This window comes from Columba livia, chromosome 1 (assembly GCF_036013475.1).
Source record: "Columba livia isolate bColLiv1 breed racing homer chromosome 1, bColLiv1.pat.W.v2, whole genome shotgun sequence".
Lineage (NCBI taxonomy): Eukaryota > Metazoa > Chordata > Aves > Columbiformes > Columbidae > Columba > Columba livia.
The window spans coordinates 107,407,719-107,431,529 of NC_088602.1; the positions used below are offsets into that span (position 1 = coordinate 107,407,719).

Below are 23,811 nucleotides of genomic sequence, written 5' to 3' on the forward strand. Positions count from 1 at the left end.
GAACAAAAAAATAAAGGCAATGAAGCATGAAATTGCTCCTTTTCCAAAACCAAATTTACTGTGTATGAGCTCTCCAATAATCTCCCACCCCCATTCACATGCATTCCAAGCTAAGGGTATTTTTTTTCTCTGGATGACATTTTAAGGACAGGCTGCCAAGCCCATCTGTCCCCTCATTTGCAGTTAATTCTTGTTTGCATGAGTTTTCCACATGCTGTTCAATTTTCTGGTGAGAACAGTTCGTTTTCTTTCTGCAATGGATTTCCTTTCTGAGAATATGTTGCCCTCCCACCACCTGGGGAGCTACAGCCTTCACAGAAAAGTATAGCTAATCTGTATTTCTGAGATATAACCAAAATGAATACCTAATACACTCAAACACTCAGCAACACAAGAAGTCATGTCTAGCATAATTCAAGTGGGCATCTTAAAATAGAAGCACCCAAAGTCAGAGGGCAGCTTTGGACTATGATCTTCCATAACATTATTAATGGAGTTTTGTCAACTGCCTAATGAATTCCACCACCACATTTGCAAACAACTCTTCTGCTGCATGTGATCTGAAAAAAATGCCTCAATCCCTAAATAGCTAGGTAAAAAATATGGCCATTTGAATAGTTCCAACCACAAGAAGTAGAGACCTCAGCACTCCAGATACTGTCTGGAGTCACTCTGCCACATAATTGCAGCTTTAATAACTTTGTTTTTAAAATCTTGTACTGCAACAAAATTCAGGTTTGTTTTTAACTGCACAAAAATTTAAAAAATGCAGACTAGTTTTACCTTTCTACTATCAGAAGAGCTGAGCTATATCTTTTTAAGGAAACCACAGGAGCAAAAAATCAGACATTATCATATTAGAAAGCCACTCTCATAGAGGAAAAGGATCACTCTCTCCTACAGATAGCAATAGCTGAAAAATGTCCTTTAGAATAACAACTAGAATTAATCTTTGTCATCAGATTTTGTAATATCTCATCATTGTCTTCACTGCAGTGGAATATGCTGCTGTCTTAGTATGTGAAATATCACCTAACCATTATAGATTACTAGATTCTCACAATGCATTTTCTTTGATAAGATTTATTAATAATCTATTCTATATGCAGAACAACTCATTGACAGAATTTCAGGAAATATTTCAGATTTATTGTTTTCTGTCCCTCTCCCTTTTCTTCTTTTTTTGATTTTTTCTTTTCATTCTTCTTTTTTTTTTTTCCCGTTAATCTATTGCTATTATACAACAAAAGACAAAGTAGAGTTTTATTATACAAAGATTGTGTATGTCAAGTTTCAACCCAGAAGGAATTCCTGTAGGCAAATTATGTGCATATTCAAGCTTTTATTTTCCAGCATGCTTAAATAGGGGTTTTGGAGAGAAGAGTGTTGGAATAAAAATATTTATTGAAATAAAAGAGAATTAGTTCCAGAACATACTAAAATGCACTACATAGACAAATTGCCCTGCATAGATATCAAAGATATCACTGCATAGATACCACCATAGCAGACTTTTAGATACTTCATGTTCATGAATTAACATTGACTAATGCACTTGTGGATTAAAGTGTAATTTTCTCCATTATCAGATAGATTTCTACTTTGCTAATTACCAAAGAACACAGAGTACTCTATCCACTTAATAAGATTCTTTCTGTAGCACACTAGAGATATGTCTTTATACATTTGTGTCTGTTTTGTAGAGTACCCAATGCACTTTGTCCACCTTCAACTCGATAGCTTCTTGGCAGAACCTTCCACATCTCTATTACTCTGTCTCCTTCTCATTCAGCATTTCACAGTTAATGATGCTTTTCCCTTGTTTGTATACACAAAATGACAAATTGCATTGGCTGTTTTTTAAGATTTCCTTGATATTCTGAAGTTTGGGTTATCATCTGTCAGGCTAAGCTGTCTGCCTTTTGGGAAGCAGTTATTTTCTAGTTTGCCTTCAGCATTCTACACTAAGTACCATAAAATCTGAAATAAATTTAATTTTCTTAACTAGAAACTATTTTCCTTTGCCTACTTAAAAGATGCGAATGACAGCTGCTTTCCCATATCCTAACCACTAAACACATGGAGAGGGCTAAGAGGCTTAAATTATATCAAATTAGATTAAGGTTAGACCTCTAGAAGAAAGTTTTTCTGGAAGACACCACTGAGAGAAAATGAAGTTGTTGCCATTAGGTGGTAACAAGCACCTTTAATGGAAGATTTTCAGGGAGAGGTTATATTTTTTTATTAGACTAAGTGATATAATTGCAAAAAACGGACATCTCTTGGGGCACATTAGCCCTTCTTTGGATATGATAATAGTACAACAAACATCAAATTAAGTGTTGTAAATATATCCATGCTTATAGCTACTCATTTCTGTTCTTTATCAACTGCCCACGTGAATGTATTCTGCTGCAGAGATGTTCATTTTCACTCACACTTTCCAAGAATGCAGTGAGGGAAACACACCACAACAAACACTCTTGGGCATGACACTGCAATGAAAACGTGTTTGTCACTTTTAAGAGGTCTGGTTTCATTTAGTGTTTGCTGGTCTACAGGAAGTTCATTTCTGGTGATGTGTTTGGCCAGGTTGGGAGGCTGGAAGGTGGGAGACAGAATCCAGGAAAATGCGTGGTTTTTTAAGTCTCATTTTCTTCTACATATATTGCTGATAACTTCTAAAAGATTTCAGTATAAGACATTGTCCAAGCTTCTCTTATATGTTTTGTGAAATGTTTCTTCTTGTACCCTATTGACAGGAAGTTGGCTTTCAAATATAAGATTTATTTGCCTAGAGGAATGGCTTTGATCTAAGCCCTCTTTGAGTTTCTGAGGCAGGTGATAGGATAATTTTTTCATGGGCAGGTGTGAGAAACACCCAGACTGTCAGATACAATCCGTGTCTTTGGGATGTTTTAGAGGGTTTCTGGTTTTGTGAAGAAAGGTGTTTGGGTCAAGAGGTTTTCTACATATAGTAGATTCTAAGTTGCAATTTTTATGATGCTAATGTAACTGAAAAAGTTGATGTTGTGGACTGCTACTCACAGGAGAGTTCCATAGCAGTTATTATTAATGAGATACTACAAAAACGATGAAAGTTCCCTATCAGGGTAAGCAAGGTCGTGAAGGTGATCTGTGTTAGATGCAGTAGTAGTTTAGTGATTCCAGTATCTAGAAAATCTTCCTAGCATTATACCCAAAACATGCCAATTAATTCAAGAACTATCTTCATGTCCCTAACCATGCCTAGAACCTAAAGAAAATGGTCACTTAACAGGCAAGAACCTGGACCTGGTGATCTGCCAAGTCCGCCTCCCCTTCATACATACAGTAAAAATGTAAAGGAAAATGCTCTGCAGTGTTGAGAAATAACTCTGGATTCACAAGGTGGATAGATTATCTAGGAACATGTGGCAAGCATACAAAATGAGAGATGGTACTCTTTACTATTAAGGAGAGTACAGGATGGCTTCTTTCTGAAACTGGGAAAGCATTTATGCAAATACATCTTTCAAAGCACAAGAAGACTAGTAATAATGAGGACACAGTGACAGATAAGATGGTCAAAACCAGAACTTGTTTGCACTGCCTTTTACATTTTGTCTTGGAAGAGGTATGAATTAAGGATGATTAATAAATTCAGCTTGATATGTTTTCTAACTAAAAAGGGGGTTATTTACGTTTAAGCTAATTAGAAGAGGAGCTGAGTATCTTTAGGTGCTCCAGACTTCAATCAAAGATTAAAATATTCACTATTGTCTGTATCCATGAAGAGCAGCTGCACCAACATTCTAGCAAATTTACAGAAAATAAAACATCTTTAATCAAATTCTGGTTCTTTATAGCACCACCTTTTTCAATGGAAAGTGGATGAGACTGTAAAAATGACACTGAAAATCACAGACCTTGAGGAACAAGTAATCTAAAGCTTATATGATTGGAACTTTTAACAAGATTTTAAAATACTCAATATCATTAATTGCATTGTCCAAACCAACAAAGCTAACATGGAAAAAGAAATAAGTGTTAACATTGCACAGTATTGCATCTTAGATTCCAGGAAACAATGAAGTTTGTGTATCTCTATAAGTTTGTCTATCTCTAAAATAGTTTTTCTTAGTCATCTTTCCCCCTTCAGTTTCTGGAGTTTTAATTTAGAGATTATATTATACTTACTATCTCCAAATGAAAATTATTCATCCTTCATTGCACAAAAGGTAACACTTTGTGCTGATGAAGGTCATTGTTTCCCTATTTTTAGAAATCAAAACTGTTTGCTTGTTTGTTTATTTTTGCTTTTAAAAGAGATAATTAAATTGCAGCACTATTAAGATGCACAGTAAAGATCTTGATTACTTTTAGGTTAAAAGCTCTCTGTTCATCCTACAATATCTGACTGCTTGGAAGGTGCACAGCAACTCTCGCTAACAAAAACAACAGCGCTATTCCACACAGAGTGATCAAGTAGCATGGAGGAGGAACAATACACTGTACAGTGCTCTGATGGGACATTGATCAGGTTTTAGCTATGAGGCTTACAGTTGTTGTCACACGGTTTGTCTATATGCTGTATGTTTAACAGCATGAAGTTCAGGGTATGTACATCCCCCTTCTAGGGTGCAAATCGTGTCCATGAAAATGTCTCCTCATTTCAAAAGCGCATAATCTTCAGATAAATAAATGTGAAAAATCACAAGTGTGAGGTGGAATGATGCAGTGTAACTGGGCAGAACCTACTGTTTACAAGTTAGCCAAATATATATTCAACCAATAACATGGACATAAATCCAGTATCAAACACCAAACTAGCTATTGGCATACTAGTAACCATTTACAGGAAAGGTGTTGGTCCACAGAGACTAGACTGGTGTGACCAGGATTATATGTCTGTATCTGAGGGACTAACCTAATCTCCTTTATTCCTAGGGACAGTGAAATTTCTGGAACACGATCCACTTCAGCTCAACATGGATATCTAATGGACATCAACATGAACCCTGCTCTCAAACTACCTGCTCATTTGCACTGACTACAAAGACAGACCAGAGTTCAGCCAGAGTTTTGACCCCGGGGCAAAGTTTAATGTTACAGATGTCTACGGTTGGATAAAACAAATACCGCACCACATGACTTCTGGAAGATGATTTGAAACAGGAACTTTTCTGTTTACTTATAAAGACACAACATCAAAGAAGAAACTCAAGCACAAAACTCACACTCAGGAGAATTTTATCCATCTTATCACACTCAGGTTACATTGCATTTACGGCAGTATTTAGGATACTAAATAATCATCATTTAGTAGAATATGTGTGCATGGGTCACACTGGCACTTTCTGTGGTAACATGATATAACTATAATTGCATACAAAGCTGATGTCAGCAGAGATGTTCAAACATAATTTGAAAATATGACATTCAACAATTTTTTAAAAACATTTGTGTGGAACTTAATGACACACATCTTAGACTAAACCCGAGGACCTATATCTCTGTTCCAGAAAAACTGCAAACTATTGTAGAGACTGTGAAATTCTGGATCACCTTTCATCTCTGTGAGTACAAGTGATGTCAACAGACACTTCTATCCAGATTAAGGGTAATACAGACAGCTCTGGCAAAGAGAGCTGCCATTTCAACTTTACCTTTAGCAACACTACAACACTGTTTCTTTTATTCTTCACAGTGTGGAGCAAAGCAGAGAAAAGACCTCTAACAGGAGCCAGGGATCTTCAGCCCAGCTCTCTCATTAGCATGAATTCTAATGCACAAGCCCTTCAGGGAGCAGCTGACACCTGCTGATTCATTCTGACAGATGCTATCAATTCACTGCACATTTTCAAGGAAAGTGATGCAGGAGTAGCTTTAGGCAAGCGGGAATCAGAAAAAGTCCTATGCTCAATGAAGCCAGGATAAGTTGCTCTCCCTTAAGTAATCCATTCTTGAATACTCCACTCCTGTAATTCTCTATCCTAGCCTTTATATTTATGTGTACATCCACCTCAAAAGACCAATTTGGCAAGTATTACTGTACTCTTCATGTGCAACCCCATCCCAGCATGTGCTGTAGAAAGTCAATCATTCTCTTTGATAATAGGTCAAGTATTAAGTAAACATAATAATACCATTTCTGTCTAAAGTCTGCAGCACAAGGAATGTCTCTCTAGAGATATAAAAAATTCTAAGGAAAGCCTGAGGGAACTTGAAGTTTTAAGAATAAAGCTGGATATAGCTATTGGATTTTAGAAGAAAGCTGTAGCTTTCTTGAATATTAAGAATAGAAAGACTTTCTCTTAAGACCAGCACAGGAAGAGAACGCAGCTCCTCTGCCAGTGACTGTGGAATGATATAGGTAGCAACAATTTAATCGCTGCATTCCATACCTCGTGCATAAAGCATATAAAAATAAGCATAAATATATAGTTCTTGCTAGTGGTGTGTAATGAGTTTTAGCCACCACACCTCATTTCCTTGTCATTTCCTCATGGCACTCATTTCCTCCTTATCTTTCCTTGACTGTGGAAGAGAAATGTCAGTACCCATAGTCAGAACTGATGCAGAGATCCTGCTTGATCACCTGTTTCACAAATAGTATTGCAAAAAACCCTCACCACAGTTTCTTATGTACTTGGAAAATACACTGAATTCCCAAGAGCTGGGCAAAGCGTGGATAAAACTGGTGTGCTCAAAGAATTGCAACACATGGAAGAAGGACAACCTAAGTTATTCAGGCTAGTTTAGTCAAAGCTTAGTCCAAAATACCAGTTCACAAACCATTGGAATAGACTGTAGCCCCTGCTGTAACGTCCAAAAAAAATCTAGACAGGCCTGGGCAGTGACCTTTTGTACCTGGCTCTACAAAAGTTCCACAGCAGCATCCAGCTGTGGCCACACAAGGCACAGCCCAGCTCAGTAGCAACTATCTGGCACATATCCTCTTCTACGCTGTAGTTAGACAGTGCCTGAGCCACTGTCTTCAAAACTAGCAAAAGTGTGTTTATACTGGATTTCCACTCACAGCTCTGCTTGCATTTCGTCTGTAGGATTAATCTATGTAACACCAAAGCAGTGAGGGAATCCTATGGCATTTAAACACTGAGTAAAACCGTGAAGAATATATATTAAGAATCCTACACCAGCTGGGGAGATGCTCTCAGGTACATACTATGATGTGACATCATTTCTTACGGTCCAATGATTTTTATGCCTGATTCAACAATAATAATAAATCTGTGATACCCTTTACCATTACGTGGGTATTCTGTGAAATATGGAAACATATTTTAAACAATTTTTTTAATACTTACAAAATTACGGAAGTAGTGTCGTTTCCAGTATAAATATATTATTCTATAATTCAGCGCTGGACCTGCATAGCAGAACATCGAAGTATTTTTATTGCTAATCCGACAGGTAATATATTTTAACTAAATGATCTACCTATACATATTACAAATTATTAGTTGTCAATTAGATATACTGGTAATACAGATAATTGTATGTTTCAAGTAACAGACTTGTACTTTGACATGCATTTACAGACTAATTAGCACTTCTGGTGAGGATCTAGAAATAGAGTATTCAAAGTAGCAGTAACAAAGTAGTTTTGATCCAGTTCTTTCTCTCACACAATGACTTCTTTATTCTCCACACATTTATGTTCCACCCCAAAGGGGACTATCTAGCCTTTCAGAAATACATATATAGTTCCTTATAGTGATTTCTGCAAATAGTTTCTTTTGCATCTTCAGAATAAAGCAAAACAATTCAAAATTTTCTCATCTGCATGAATTTGTTTTTTCAACATAACAATTCATCCTGTCTCAAAAGCCTGGACTGTAGGCCATCAGGCCATCAGGAAAAGGGCTTTGAGGCCAGTGCTGACCAAGAGAGAGCAACTAGTGGAATGTAAGAAACCTTCCTCCATTAAATGGTACTGACTGCAAACCAAAATGCAAAAATCATAATTATGTTTCCGAACAGCTCTGGAAGGTTTTGGTCATGTCCTAATAACAACATGCAGTAGAATGAAAACAAAATGCAAAACCTTGAAAGTCACTAAGAATGACTTGACCTCTGGAGAGCTCTATGGCAAAGATTAGCTTTTTTCTATGAGGCCAGTAACAAATGACAGAGTTTTAACACATGGTTAAGCATGTACAAGAATGATTTTTTGCCTATTTTTATAAATTCTAGAGAAATGCTTTCAGAGGTGTCCGTGGACAGTTGGGTAGAAGGAATGTTGTTCTCTGAAATCCTAAATGAAAGAGTTTTTAATGACCTGGCCGGTGAAGAAAATCCTAACACTCGCTGGTCTCTTAACACCTACAGCAACAGAGATAACAGAGGAAGTGGGGGTCTACAATGCATGAGAATTTATTAATGTCTGTGGTGCCTAATATTTTCTACAGTGTAAGGGGGTGGGAATGACTTGGATTTTTAAAAATTAGAAAACCATTCCTAAGAAAACACTTCCTGCCAATTGCAGACTTCATCCCAGTAGTGTAGTGTTCGCCAACAGATCCTTGTTTTGAGGTTTATGAATTAAGTTACCTGTTGGAAAGTAAAATGTGAGAAAGCAAGATGTGCAGTTCCAGACACCTGGATGATAAAGGAAGATCAATACTAACATGACCATCTCGACGGTCAAAGACATAATACTAACATAATAATATATAAAGGGCCTTGGACAGATTATTTTGAAGTACGTTTCCATAACTGTAAAAAGTTATAGCCCAGACTCACAAGAATGGTATCTCGGGCCAGATAACCGCCCCCAAGTGCATGGGATGTGTGAATGTCCTTGGGCCTGGTCTGTGAATGAGTGGAAAAACAAGTGAGACAAGCATCACATGAGTTTAGTGTGGTTTTAATAACAATTAGTGGAAAAACACCTTTTGTAAACATCTTAGTCCAGGCCTGTACCTGAAAATCCTATAAATTGTCAGTGGTGAATAAAGAAGGCGGCCTATGTCAGCTCTCTGCTTGGCCAGGCTCTGCGCTCCTTCCTGAAGAAGATCTCTGCCTCTGCGTGAATCTCTGTCTGCATCCTGGTATGCGTCGTTTCTAATTGCCACAGTTACCTAGATATATGTTAATATTATAATTTACGGTTTCCATATTTAATCTGACATGGCCTATCTACTTGAGGGACTACTAAATTAGTGTTGGAATGAAACATAAACCTTTCCAAAACAAGAAAGCTTACTAGAAGAGCTTCTTCCAACAATAAAATGCACTGTAACTGTTTCATATTTTGTGCTCTTTAATAAGACCATATAGAGTTTTATATTGAGATACAAGATGGATAAAGTCTCGTAGCATACACCCGAGTGATACAAGAGAAGGCTTTTTTCCCTCAAAGTTCTTTTCTAGCTGGGACATATAAAACTTAAACAAGGCTAGCTATTTTGTGCTCCTTTCTACAATGGATGCCCTTCTTCTGCACTGAAATGCTTTTCAGTAGGATAGTGCAAGCCAAACTGAATTACACAATTTGAATTAAATAAGATGTTTGTCACAAAGGCACGCCTACTGTACAGTAAGGACACCCCCAGCATGGCTTAGCCCAGAGAAACAATCTAATTTCTTATTGCTCACTCTTATCTTACTATGTCCTGCGCCAATATTCCATGAAAGCAAGCCAATAATTTTGCTAACCAGAAACTGAAAGGAAATCACAGCACTGTGCAAGTTATTTCTGTAAAAGTATCAGTGCTTGCTAAGTGTTTGTGAAGTTTTTGTGATGCCTTTTAGACGGTTGATAAGGGAGAAAACTGAAATAAATAAATAAATAAATAAATATATGTTGGAATCCACTATGCTTCATACAAAACTCCTTTAGGGATGCACCTGACTGTTCAAGAACACATTGTGACAGAAAGAGTGAGCAGAAATTCCAACTTAAGTTCACTCTAGGGCTTCTACTGTCATTATCAGTGACACCAACATTACTGCAATGGTGCCTGTATCAATAGAGGGTAATAAAAAGAGCCCTATGAAACTTCCAATTCTAATTTCAAAGTGTCCTTTCAGCAGCAGTTCCCAGAAGATAGTTTTGTTTCTGCTCTCAGAATGGGACTGTGGAACACTACTCACCACATACTTCACATGAAGTCGCAGTTTCACAAGATTACAGCCAAGAGCTGTCCAGGGGTAATAAAAAATCCGGAGGTGCCAGAGCAGCCAGGTGAATACCATCTATCCTTCATTACCCACTGAGTGTCAGCACTCTGGACTCTGATGAGGACAAAAAATTACATGTCTTCAGCCTGAAGAAGAGCAAGCTTCACATCTAAAATACAGTCGACACAGCAACCTCTCTATGTCAAAAGTTACTATGCATTTGATAGTATGTTAGACTCCCTTACATTATATTAAATGGGGATTTTGTGATCCCTTATCTAATATAACAAAACCGCCATTTAAGGCCATCCCAAAACAAACTATGGCTCCCCATTATATTTATCACTCTTCCCAACACAATTCAGTTCCAATTACTTGTCTTTTAGTCTATAATCCCCTAATTAGTAAGCTCCCAGAGGGAAACCTGCACAATGTATAAGTGAATTTTACAAAATCAATCACTTTTCACATACTTCAATTAACAAAACTTGTTAGTACAGCAAATAATCTGTTACTAATTAGCACAAAGTGCCTACATCACTAACTAAAACCAGGAAAACTGCACTCCTTTGCAAGTTCATCACTTCATATTACTTTTGCAGTATATCATTATCTCCTGTATTTTAGTTTAAGAATTCAGGTCTGCCCTTTGTGACCACAGCATATGCAGTGCAAGTCTTAACATTGTTTGGGGGTTTTTTTGCAAGGCACTGTAAATATATAGGTTCCAGGAAGCTTTAAGTTGTTAAACTGGAAAAAAAATATATACAATTACATAACAAATGCTGTAATGCTGTCCCATGAGTCTCCCCTTTCTCAGTGTGCTGTTTGATTTATCATAAATACTGTTGACTGCTCGAGTTCACAAACTTGATATTCATTTAGCAGTGTGTGTGTGTATTTGTTGGTTTATAATCTTCACGGTGTTTGTACTATACCATTTATACTGCAATATTCAATTATTTTCCCTAGCAACAAATCTTTTCTGAGAGAAGCAAGAAACACTAAGTTTAAACAGAAAATCCCTCTGCTGATCATCAAAGACAAGCTATAAACAGCCATCTTTGAGACCTTTCAAATAAAAGACTGCCATTATAATGGAAAACATGAACTGACATAAACACAAGGGAGACCATAAAATTTTCCTCTAATTCATATGGGTAAAACAGAGGCATTAATACATGCTCATGAGGGAGTTTGAAAATCTTGCATAAATGTTCTCCAGAATAAAAGCCCATAGTTTTCAGCCGTAGTCCCTCCCTTTCATCCTCTCCTAGGATACACAACCATGCATGCTAGATGAGAATGCTGGTCAGACTCTGGGTCACAAAAATTAAGAATCACTGAAATTGCTTAAAGGACAGCTACAGATTTGCTCAGATGTCCATTCCAAGTCTTGTTCTGCTCCTAATAGCACACTGTACCTTAAAGACAAAGCTAAACACCAAGATATTAGTTTTAACATGTATTAAAAATTGAATGGTTAGGAAAATAAAAGTATGGTCATACCGCAACTCAAGGTTTCTCCAACAAACAGCACAGGAGCAGTCTGCTCTTAATCCAGTCTCACTGATTTCAAGATTCAATCAAATCACAAAAGAGCAAAGCTTTTGCACAATCAAGACCTTGATACGTTTTATAATTTCGAAGGAATCATGATATTGTGTAAAGGTAAATTCGTGTTTGCTGAGAGGTTTTGGCTGCAGGACTTATTAGGAAATGGAAGAGCTAGGACCCTAATGCCTGGTGGCGGTGGGGAAAGAAGGAAATTTTTTAAAAAAGGTTTATTACTTACAGAAAAGGCAGGTTAAGGATACACACAACAAGAATTGACAAGCATAATCTTAACTTCAGAAAAGGGTCTTGACTAACTCTACCTGACTACTACCATTCATTTACTTAAAACTTCCCCTAGCACTTGTCCCTGTCTCTAACCATCTTACATATAAAATTCACATTTAAAATCTTGAATAATTCAGCTGTTCAATTAGTTAGGCAATCAATTATTCAGCTCTTGATCTGCCTCACAAGGAAAATAAAAGTTAAATGGATGGACAGTTTACCTTTCACAACCAGAAGAATCTGAGTTGCTGATTACAGCTTACATTTGGCCTTTGAACAGGCCAAATTCTCTGGGAGAAAAAGATATATAAAATAAAAGCCTATTTTTTTTTTTTGCCTTTGCATTTCTCAGATTAGCCCTGTTGTAGTTCCAGAAAATGAGAAATATCTGAAAGTTTCCAACTCTTTGCCACCACAAGTAACATTACAGGTGATGGTTATCTGCCTCACTTGTTTCTTGCTTAGGAAATTATTAGGGCTGAAACACTGCTTTGTGCTGGAGATAATGAAACACTCTCCTCTAAAAGCCATAATGGAATTTTTAAAACTCAGTTGCATTATTTTGCTTCTTGCTTTGCCTGTGATAGATGTAATTTTTTCATAAGGGAACCTTCCAAAAGGTTTTTCTTTCTTCTTATCAGCTCCTTATTTCTGATGTACATGTTTCTTTTTAAACCTCCTACCCATCAGTTCCTCTTCCTGCCTTTCTCAGTAACCATTAGGCTGAGAGACCATTTTTTTCAATGTCCTCTCACAAGACTGATACTGTAGATTTCTACAAGGACTGTGCTTGCTTCCAAATAGCTCCTTCAGTTAAGACACCGGTGTCCCAAAGCAGAAACCCTGTTAAACAACTCGGCCAACCAAGTTCATCACAGGGCACAGAGCTTATTCCTGCAGATATTCATTCCAACTTCTGTGCTGCTTAAATGCTGCCACTACCCGTCTCACATCCTCCTGTCAGGACAAAATGAGAAAATACAGCCAGACAGTTACTGACACACCAGCATAGCCTGACACGCTATCTTTTAAATCAAACCTGTTTTCTGCTGTCACAATCTCTAGCTTTTTATTTTATTTCATTTCTGGAAAGAAGAAAGGAGAGGATATCAGAAGTAAAAACAAAGGAGAATACCTTACCCGCTTTCCAGAAATGAAGACAGCTATTTTCAAAACACTTTTGGTGAAACACAAGTATCACAGGGGTGGTATTTTTATGAGAGTAAGACTGGTGAAGAACAGTGAGAGGAACAGCCCCAGAGGAACAGTCCCAGAACAGCCTCAGCTAGGAGTCCCTCTGCACACGGATGGTCACCCAGTACAGGTGCTAAACTAACCCAAAAGGGACAAGGTGCCTGGATCTCCTCCCAGAGCTCTCTGCAGAATTATGTTGTTCTTATCATACTTACCAATGCCCATCAGTTGAGCCCACACAACTTTGACCATTACTGGTTTTGTCATAAACTGACGAAAAGTCTGAGGAGGGAGGGGAGTGTTGTATAGTACACAACCACATACACCTGTAAGGGATTTTAGCTTCATCATAAGGTATTTTTCCCAATTGCAGTTACAGGAAACACAGTAGCCATTGCTTTGGATAAATGTAGTGAAGTGCTACTTACTCCACAATATAGACATACTATTAAATGTCTCCATCTTGAAAACAAGCTTTCAGTGCAGTGAAACATTTCTAATCAATAATTTGTAGCTTGCGATCATTTTAAATTGCAACAGCGCCTAGTCCAAGCACAAAAATCCAAACAATGGCACTTAAAACAAGAGAAAAGCACAGATTATCTAATTTTTGGTTTAATGTGTACCAAATCTATGCAAGCTTGTGCAGATAAATATTTTTCTAGTCAAGCACAAATATACAAATAATAAATCAATGCCATCAAATTATTGGGAAATATTCACTGAAGAGGAAAAAAAAATCAGTAGCTTTATATTAATGCTGATAGAACTTGAATCACAAAGCTGTCAAAGATAGCTTATTAGTCACTTTAAATAGGCATTCAGAAACTGAAGTACCCTGAGGAATAATTACAGGCTATATTACTATGACAGGAGTTTAAATTCATAAAGCAAAGAGTACATGCCATAAAGTGCCAAAGACACATTGAATGAGTCCAAATTTCTTTTGCATCTATTCCTACCCCCACATTTCTCCTCCCTCATATCTATGTAAAAAGGACAACCAAGTACATTCAATCGAAATCAAATGTTTTTTAGATATTTGGAAGAAAGTGAACACACACATATGACCTGAGAAAGAAGCACCAGTGAAACCTCCCTGAGAAACACACTACATTTGTGCCTTCACTAGAGTGAAACTGCCCAGAAATGCACCTGTGTGGCAAACAGACAGCAGATGAATAGAAGACGATGCTATATACACAGTCTCTCCTAACATATCAGTAATATCATGCTATTCATGATAAATTTCTGGAATGCTAGTGTTTCCCACAGCCTGTAAAATCTTGAGCACCATCTCTGAAAAATATATGTCCCATCACAACATCTCACCTGAAGACAGGCAGTTTTTCTCTCCTCCCTTTCTACCAGCTTAAACAAGACAATGGCATCAAAAGACATCAAAATCTCTGTAGAATAAGGGAAAAGAACTAGGCACAACATAGGGCACTTGGATGTCTCTGCTCTCACTAGTCTGGGGTTTCCCTCCTACGATGTCTCTTTTTCCACAGATTGTGAAGTCCACCTTCATATCTCGCAAACACTTCACACCAATGAGATGGCTAACAGCACTGTCCAGGCAGAGTTTGCCTGAATGTTCCCAAGATTCTTTTCAGCCATGTCTTTGCAGAGAGGTACAGGTCAACACTCCAGCAAGTGGAAATTGAACAACATCACATGAGATTTATTGCCATGAAAAAAATGTTTCTGAGGAATATATGAAAATCAGAAGCAGAAAAAGAAAATGCAATACATGATCAATGCTATTTAGTGGCAAATACCTAACTCCAGAATTCATTGCTGTGAGCAACCAAAGATTCTTTCTCCCTGCAGTGAAACAGACCAAATTTCACAGCAGTTACAACTGAAGTACATGATGGCAAATGGGAGAATATAATGGAAAAAAAATATGGTAACATGGAAATTATTTTAATTCACATAAAAACTAGCTACCACTTCCAGTGACTAAACATTAGATCTAACATGCATGAAAATAAAACTATGTAAGTAGAGGCTACCATTCCTGCATTTAGTGTCCTGAACAATTGGCTTGTTCCACAAGCAAGGAGCATCTTCAAGTCCACATAACATTTAGGATAATTTCAGAAGACTCTCAAAATCAGATTACTTCTATTTAGGATCTCACAAGCATATTTTTAGGCAGAAATGCAAGCCACCCAGCATGAACGTTTTGGCCTATGGATAAACTTGACAGTAAAATGCACCTACAAATAATCCACAGGATAGGGCAACAGCAGTGTTTTCCAGATCAATGTGACTGTAGTTGCTTTGATCTAAATGGTTTCAAAGAAGGCCATGCATCTTTTCAGAGTTATGTCTCTTTTATTTTCCTCTGGTATTCTGTATTTTATTTTCTCCACAGCTCCATGTTCCAGCTTATGACAGAAGTTGTGTTCTCAGTCTAATAACTAGTTGTATTAATCAGCTTAACAATTAGGTCTCACTGAAGTGAAACTTCTTTTTCTTCTTCCCTTGTCCTTTTGAGGAAGGCCAAGGTTTACATTTAAAATTAAACACTCCAAGCAAAATCACCATCACCTCTTAGTACTGTAGCACACTACTGTACTCAGAGTATACTATAGAGCTCAGTAACTACCTGAAATATTAGATATTTTCATCTCTATAATCGCCAAGTGGGGCTGACAAATACCTTCATTCAGCCTTACTATTTAGAGACATACTTAGCCTTGAAATATATTTATCTGCAAATAAAGCAAGATTTTTTTCCTCAGAAGTTCGACAGACAGTATATTGTAGCCATATTGAAATTACACTGATAATAATCATAATTTATTATGCTATGAGATACATCTGTAGTTTGCAAATACCGTTACTAGTTGCAGTGCAGGAAATACTTCAATCAAATCAAATATAATTGGATTATTACCACTGAAAAAATAAAATCTTTCTATACAGATTTCTGCATACAGAGTTCTCTACAAATGGTGATTTCTGTATTTTCATATCACTGTTAAATAGGGAGATCCCTGAGCTGCTTTGGGCAATATACATCAGAAAACAGGCTATGTGGAAAGCGTTCTGGATCAGAAAAGCCCTCTCTAAATCATGTCTCCTTCTGAGAAGTCTGAAACAAGTTATTTCCTCAAGCCTCCATGTGAACCAGGCATCAGAGAGAGTATTCCCTCCTGGGAAGATGCTACTAAACCCAGGCGTTAGGAGTACATCTGCAACTACTGAATTAAAAAAGCAATGTTCTACATGTTATCTTTGAAGTTTATCTCAAGGCCCAATGGGTATAAACATAAGCAATCGTTATAACTTCTCTCCTCAAAATTCCACCATAGCTACCTCAGGCAACCAACACTTGAGCACACAGGGACTCTCAAAATATCTTATTCAAGCCTAAGTGTACATGCAAACTGTAGGAAGTATATACTGACAAGCAACAAAACAGATTAACTCTGGAAGACCTTGAAGAGGAAAAAAAAGGCTTCTTTCTTTGGATAGAAACTTAAGCCACTGCTTCCTCAGTGAGTTTGATGTTTTCCTCCCACACTAGATTTATTTTTTTATTTCAATTCTTTCCTGTGGCACAGTCTGAAGTGCCTTCTACTGTGTGATTGGCAGCCACTCTTTCACTGTCCAGCTGCTTTCTCTTGCCATTGACGCTGGGATGCCTTTTCTATCAATGGTTAAAATTTACAAGCAAATTACAAGCAAAATTAAAGGCAGTCTTCCTGCTCGACCAGACCAGTATTGAATTATGATTTCCAGAGGAGTATCTTCCACAAACAATGTATGCAGTTTCTCATTTCCTCTTGGCAAGAATGGTATATCCAATCTCTGATAATCGCTTCCTGTAGACACGCTTCTAAATAAAGATGCGGATTATTTTAGGCAAATCCTTCTTAGTTTAAACTGTCTAGGGGGGAAATAACCTGAGACACAGCATAGCAGTAGAACCTTAATGTAATCCCTTTCCATTGAATGCAGCAGGACTTTTCAGATTCACCTCTGTATGACGCCAGGCATACATCAAAGTGCTCAAGACAATTTCCTGTTAGATCAACTTTGAAAATTACACCTAAGACATCTTTAATACCAGTTCATTTCCTAACCTAGAACTAAGTTAAGTGTCCTGGAGAAGACTCAGAGCTGTCCAGCATCAGCAATACTAATATGAGAGACTTTTCTCAGGTAGATATTTCAGCAATATTCAACTTGGCATGAAGCTGCAAAATTCAGACAGGAAGTAAACATGAGTAAATGTGCCCAACACTAGAGGACCACAGAAGCAGCTGATAAATCAGTCCACATTAAATGTGTCAATATTACCTAAACAAGTGGCGACTAGTGGATTAGGCACCTGAAAAAAGTCAGGATATTTAAGACCTACTACTGACTTTGGCCCTAACCTGTTAGATGATACCTGGAGAGTATAGCCTTCTCATACTTTCTATCCTTCCACCTATATCCTCCAGACTTTCTAGAGTGTTTCCAGTGTGAGGTTGTGTTAAAAACATCACATTTCTACATGTATATCCCAAAAGCTACCTGCAAAAAAAAATAAAAATTTACCAGCATGGATTGTGTGTATAATTGATATAAAGATTACCCAGGAGACCACCCTACATCCTGTCTTCCCACTCCTAAGTCCCCATAGCCTTCTTTCTCTTCCCAGTACATTCCTTGTCTCCGTCTCTCGTTATCTAAGGGATGCATTTCCAAGCACTACCTCTTTGTAAGCATGCAAACTGAACACATGAAAATACATGTGATTAACCAAACACCTGCCTGCAACAGTTGTACTTCTGTTTTTCATGAAGACATGAAGAATGGAACATCCCAACAGGGATCAATTCTGTTTTAAGTGCAGTAACATATGAAATAATGGTCCAAGTGACTAATGCTTCTCAGCACAGGGTGAGACAAATAGGTTCTCCCAAGGAAGTGTTCCTGCAATGTGTCTTCCAGGGCTGCTCCAGCTCAAATCACACTGGCCCCTAGATGTTTTATAACTAAGATATACACCTTCCCTACTTGCCACCTAATTCCCATAACACAAAGTAAAACAGGAGTAAATTCAGTCCAGCCTCTTTTTTATTAATGACTGATCTGAATAAAAATGTCAAGACTTGGGCAATGTGTGAGCTTTGGTAGTTTTGCCCATGCAAATGCACACAGACTATCAGGCCCAAGCTTAATATTAAATCAATTTTATGTTGGTTAGATAGTTAGAAGCTGATGGCATGAATGAGGAAAAATTACTTTTCAATGGGAGTGGTTCTCTTACAAAAAAAGGTCACTACAGAAACCTATGTGGTGACAAGCATCAAAAAACAAGATTAAAAAATTAGAGAAGCTGGAGACAAAAAGACACATCAGATACAAAAAGAGGGAGTGTTTTAAACCTGAAAGGCACTTAAATTGAAATATTGTCAGTTTAGAGACAACCTCTGGGAGGTTAACTTCTGTAATTCAGTTCTGCTTTAGGATGATGAGCCCCAGATAAACGCGCAGCTGACTTTTGACTGCATAGTGAATTTCACCACTTGCTTTCTTATTGCCATTCAGTTAGCTCTGCTTTTGATTCCTTAGTTTGTCACTTCCACAATGGCAGGAACTTTTTTAGTTATTGTTGTTTGTTTACTTGAATTCACTTGACAACAGCTACACTTTCCATTTTTTTCAGTGGAAAACACCAGTGAGGTTTAAGACTTTATTTTTAACAGGCATCCTTTTGAAAATTACTACTTATGAGGATGTAAGTTGTTACATACCAGTTACTTACTTTTGTGAAAATAAATTCAACTTGTTTTTGTAAGAGGAAAAAAAACACAATTCATTTAATACTTACAAATCCAATAAATTTGTGTAAGTTTGTTAATTTCTAGACCCAGTGGATTTTCACAATGCTTTGACCTCCAAACTCTTACAGATGTTTGCTGCATGATGAGCTATGGGGCTTACATAACAACATGTATCAAAAAATTTTAAAAGACCATATAGAATAATAGCCCATAATTTCAGAAATTGAAAATCACGAGAGCCCAAGTCTAATACTTTGCAATACCTTTCTATATTGTTTAACAGTGACTGAGAACAGTTAGAGTCTGATCTTACTTCCACAGACACTACAGGAACCTTGGCACTCATTTTAGTGAAATTACAAGCAAGCCTTTAATTATTTCTATATTTAGATTCTTATGTTGCAAGCCAGTGGATATAACAAAATGCCATGTTCAGTGACTTGAGTTCCATTCGACACCCATATACTTGAAAAGCATCTTATATTTTTTTTCCTGTATGGTTTCATTCAAATGCAGCAATTGCTAAGAATCTGAAGGGACAGACCACACACTACACATTAATCACACACACTACACATTAATCAAGGTGCTGTAAACAGAAACGACCCTTATTGTAAAAGATTTACGGTTAATACCATCTAAAGCACTCCAAACACTCAGCTTTTATGAATTCATTTAATAGGAGTGTCACTGCAATACACAGAGTGGGCTACCTCTGATTCATTCTAATCTTATGAAAGTCACGCATTTTGCTCTCACATATGGCTAGCAGCCTACAGTAATTGTTCCAACCCTCAGTGATTAGTTTATTTTATACTTTATTTTGCATATGAATACATAAATCCATTAGACCAATTCCAGACCACTGAATTTTCAAATCTTATAAAGCCACACAGCTGATGATCCAAGGCAGGATGTGATCAAACCAACACAGCAAACATCCAAAAAAATGACAATTAGGGAAACAGTCACCTGGAAGGGTAATATCACTTTGTCTTGCATTTTTCTGCGATACATTTCCAGTCTTCTTAGTGCCCAGCTATCTTCAAACAGCAACATAACCACACAAACTCTCATCCTGCACAATCTTTCAGAGTTAGTACATACCAACAAGTTTTGCAGATAGGGAAATATATTACAGAGGTTTAGACCTCCAGTCTTGGGAAAGGACAGGCTTAGATTATTATCTGTATTAAGACTTTCTGACATTGACGCAAGCATCTCCTGATTGTCTCAAGTTACTGAAGATATTAGACAGTAACTAACATAATTAACATGTTTAAAGTCAGTGAGGTTAGATATATGACACTTAAAAACGTTGAGGAAAAATATCTGGGACACTGTCTCAGGGAAGATTCTCCAATAGAACAAGCCACAAACTAAGAGGGAACCAGCACAGACCATGTCTTTGGATTCCAGAGTTCACAGAATCACGGACCAGCTGAGGCTGGAGGTCACCTCTGGAGAGCATCCAGTCCAACCCTCTGCTCAAAGTAGGGTCAGCTACAGCAGATTGTTCAGGGCTGTGTCCAATCCGGTTTTGAGTACCTTCGAGAACGGAGTGTCTACAGCTTATCTTGACAATCTCTGCCAGTGTTTGACCACCCTCACAGTAAAAAGTTTGTTTCTTATATTTACATGCAATTGCATGTATTTCAGTTTGTGCCTGTTGCTTCTCACTCTTCTGCCTGGAAGAGTCTGGCTCCACCTTCTTTACTCACCCCCATAAGGTATTTAGACACATTGATGACACTCAGCCTGAGCCTTCTCTTCACCAGGCTTAACAGTCCCAGCTCTCTCAGCCTCTCCTTGTATGACACATGCTCCAACTCCTTACTCACCTTTGCAGCCTTTTGCTGGACTTGCTCCAAAATGTGCATGTCTCTTTTGTACTGGGGAGCCCAGGACTGTACTAATACAACCCACGACACTATTGCCCTTTACAGCAAAGGCACACTGCTGTCTCCTGTTCAACTTCTTGACTACCTGGCCCATGAGACAGTTGTCCTCCAGGCTTTATTGACATATAGGGTTATTCCTTCTAAGATATGAGACTGCATTTATTTTTCTTGACCCTCATGAAATTCTTATCAGTCTATTTCTCTAGCCCATCCTGATCCCTCTGAATAGCAGCTGTGCTCTCAGTGTATTTGCCACTCGCCCCAAATTGGTGTCACTAGCAAACTGCTGAGAGTGCTTCTGTCCCGTCATACATCTCATCAGTGGAGATACTAAACAGGATAGGTCCCAGTAACAGATCCTTGAGGAGACCTACTAGTTAGTGTCCGCCAGCTGGACTTTGCATCAGTAAAAAAGACCCTTTAAACCCAACAGTCCAGTCAATTTCTGCCAATTTTATGGCCCACTTATCCAGCCCATCTCTCACTAATCTGGTGACAGACTGTGTCAAAGGTCTTGTTAAAGTCATAGTATACAAAATCCACTGCCCTCCTCTACACTGTAGGAACACTCCATCACAGAAAGCAATCAAGCTGGTCAGACATGATTTGCACTTTCTAAGTCCATGTTGGCTGCTCCACATCATCTTCCTGTCCTTGCTCCATAACCTACCCAGGATTTGAGGCAAGGCTGACCTGGATATTCTTACTTGCTCTTTGTTAAAATGGCCATGACGTTTGCTTTTGCATTCATCTGGATTCTCTCCCAACTCCCATGACCCTTCCAAGGACAGTAGTCTTTCTTGCAGCATCCCAAACAACAATCATAATACACTTTTTTCTTCTCTCTCTCTCTCTCTACTCTCTCTCTCTCTACTCTCTCTCTCTCTCTATATATATATATATATGTTTTTTGGGGGGGTTTTTTTGTTTGTTTGTTTTTTTTTTTTTTGGCCAAAAGGCCATTAGCAAAGATGTTGCCCACACTGGAAATATGTAATATGTTCTCATTGGCCAGTGAAGCCAGTGCCAGCTGCTGTTCTCCATGGCCATGGGTCTTGCTGACCTCAGGCTGTCCCATTTGAAGCCTGCTCCCTCCTTGCATTTCACCACCTCTCTCCACCAGAACAAAAAACCTCTTATATGGCTCTCTTTTGCACAGAAACCCACTATTGAGTCACCTCTTCCCCTCTTCCAGTCAATATTCTGTCTTTTCCAGTTATCGAGCACCACATCTCTTATGTGTTTTAACAGATTTATGTTAACTAAAGTGCAAACCCTTTTCTCTGAATTTTTACTTAATTTTAAAGTTTGTTGTTCCTGTTTCACTTCTGGAAGAACCAGTTTTTCCATGCATGTTAGTTGATCTGATAAAAGGTAATACCTTTACCTTGCCTATGGAATTAACACGGTAATTTCCACTCCATTGTTCACTCTGTGCACTACCCTTTTCTTCCATTTAGAAGGTAAACCATTTAGGAGAAGAGGTCTGTGCTGCTTCATGTTTCCTCACTGCCTGGCACAACTGGCATCTTCTATTTTTCTTTATGTATCACACTAAAAATAATTTGTAACAAAATAAGTCATTATTCGAGATGATTCAAATTATTTGAGAAAAAGCTAGAGGTGGGCTAACAATATAAAAATTATAAAGAAAACTACCTGGGTAACTCTACATCAATTAGTGCATTATTATCACAGGCAAAGTAGTAAAGACACTGACTCTGAATACAGTCACAATATAATGATAATCACTGTTTCATGGAAAACAGGCCTTAAATGTTGATTTGACTATATATTTGGTTAATTTCTGTTTCAGTTAACAGTAAGTATTCTAATAAAACTTCTTCAAAACCTGACAAACTATTTAATTGTGTCACATGATAAAGGAATAATAGCACAATGCGTAACTAAACAGAGTGAGGATTGGTTGATGGACAGTTCTCAACAACTTTAGATGTCAGACCACTGTGCTGTGAGAACCTTTTTGCCAAGACTGGCAGGGATTACTTCTGAACTGATGACGGGTCCTCATGTAAACCCATGTCTTTATGAATAACCCAGAAGAAAAGGTCCAAAACTTGCAGATGACAAAAGGGCAATGGAGTGCAAATGAACTGTGGCAACAGATCAGATTGATCTGAATGGCTTTGATGAAATACATTCATTCAAGTAACATCAGTTTTAATACAACCAAATACAAATCTAATTAAAAAGAACATATGGCAAAGCACATAATAGATGGAGGACACTAATCTCAAATTTAGAAGGATGTTGGGGATCATGGTAGATTACTGACTGAACTGAAGCTCCAAATGCAATGCTGTGACAAATGTAAGTGTCCACACTACAAGTGAAGAATTACAAGTGGCTTAGGAAAAAATGCCTAAGGACACAAGTTCAGACAACATGCAATTGTGACTAAGCAACTTAATCTGTCCAAAAGAATGTTTAATTAGCTCCCTTGATCAGAGTAGAGAAGTAGCACTAGGAAGACACTACTGATAGAAATCTCAGCATAATGAATATCAGAGAGAAATCTGGACTAGAAACAAGCAATGCCATTGCAACTGTAAGGGCAAAGAACTGCTGAGCAGAGTTTACTAGAAATGCATGCTACTATCCACTCTATGGAAATCAAGATACTTTTCAATACTGTATGTCAAGAAAAAAAATTACAGGCTTGGTGCAGGATTTAAGTGAGGTTTTGCATCCTGAATCATAGAGGAGGCCAAGGTATATGATCCCTTCTGCCCTTAAAAATCTGTGAATCTAAAGTCACACTTGAGGTCTGTGGTGGAATGAGCATTTTACCACAGTTCAAAAATTTATACCCAGACCAATCTTTTTTCTGAGTCAAGAAGTTATGTGATGCCTTCTGTTCACAGGAGGTGAACTGTTTTGACAGAGGTCAGGTTTTCACGTTTGTTTTCTTCCATTTAATATTTAGCCAACAC

At 37.7% G+C, this 23,811-nt stretch overlaps 1 long non-coding RNA gene across 2 annotated transcripts in view; it reads right to left on the reverse strand.

Annotated features, from left to right (window-relative positions):
• The window catches only part of LOC110359672 (uncharacterized), a 206,390-nt gene that overhangs the window by 129,756 nt on the left and 52,823 nt on the right, over nucleotides 1–23,811 (reverse strand). The window contains exons 2-3 of one of the 2 annotated variants that reach the window (XR_010474211.1): nucleotides 10,102–10,242; nucleotides 7,311–7,372 (exon numbers count right to left, since the gene is read on the reverse strand). The exons of the other annotated variant lie outside the window; for it this stretch is intronic. This is a non-coding gene — a long non-coding RNA (uncharacterized LOC110359672). The remainder of the gene's footprint in view (nucleotides 1–7,310; nucleotides 7,373–10,101; nucleotides 10,243–23,811) is intronic. 2 annotated transcript variants of the gene reach the window in all.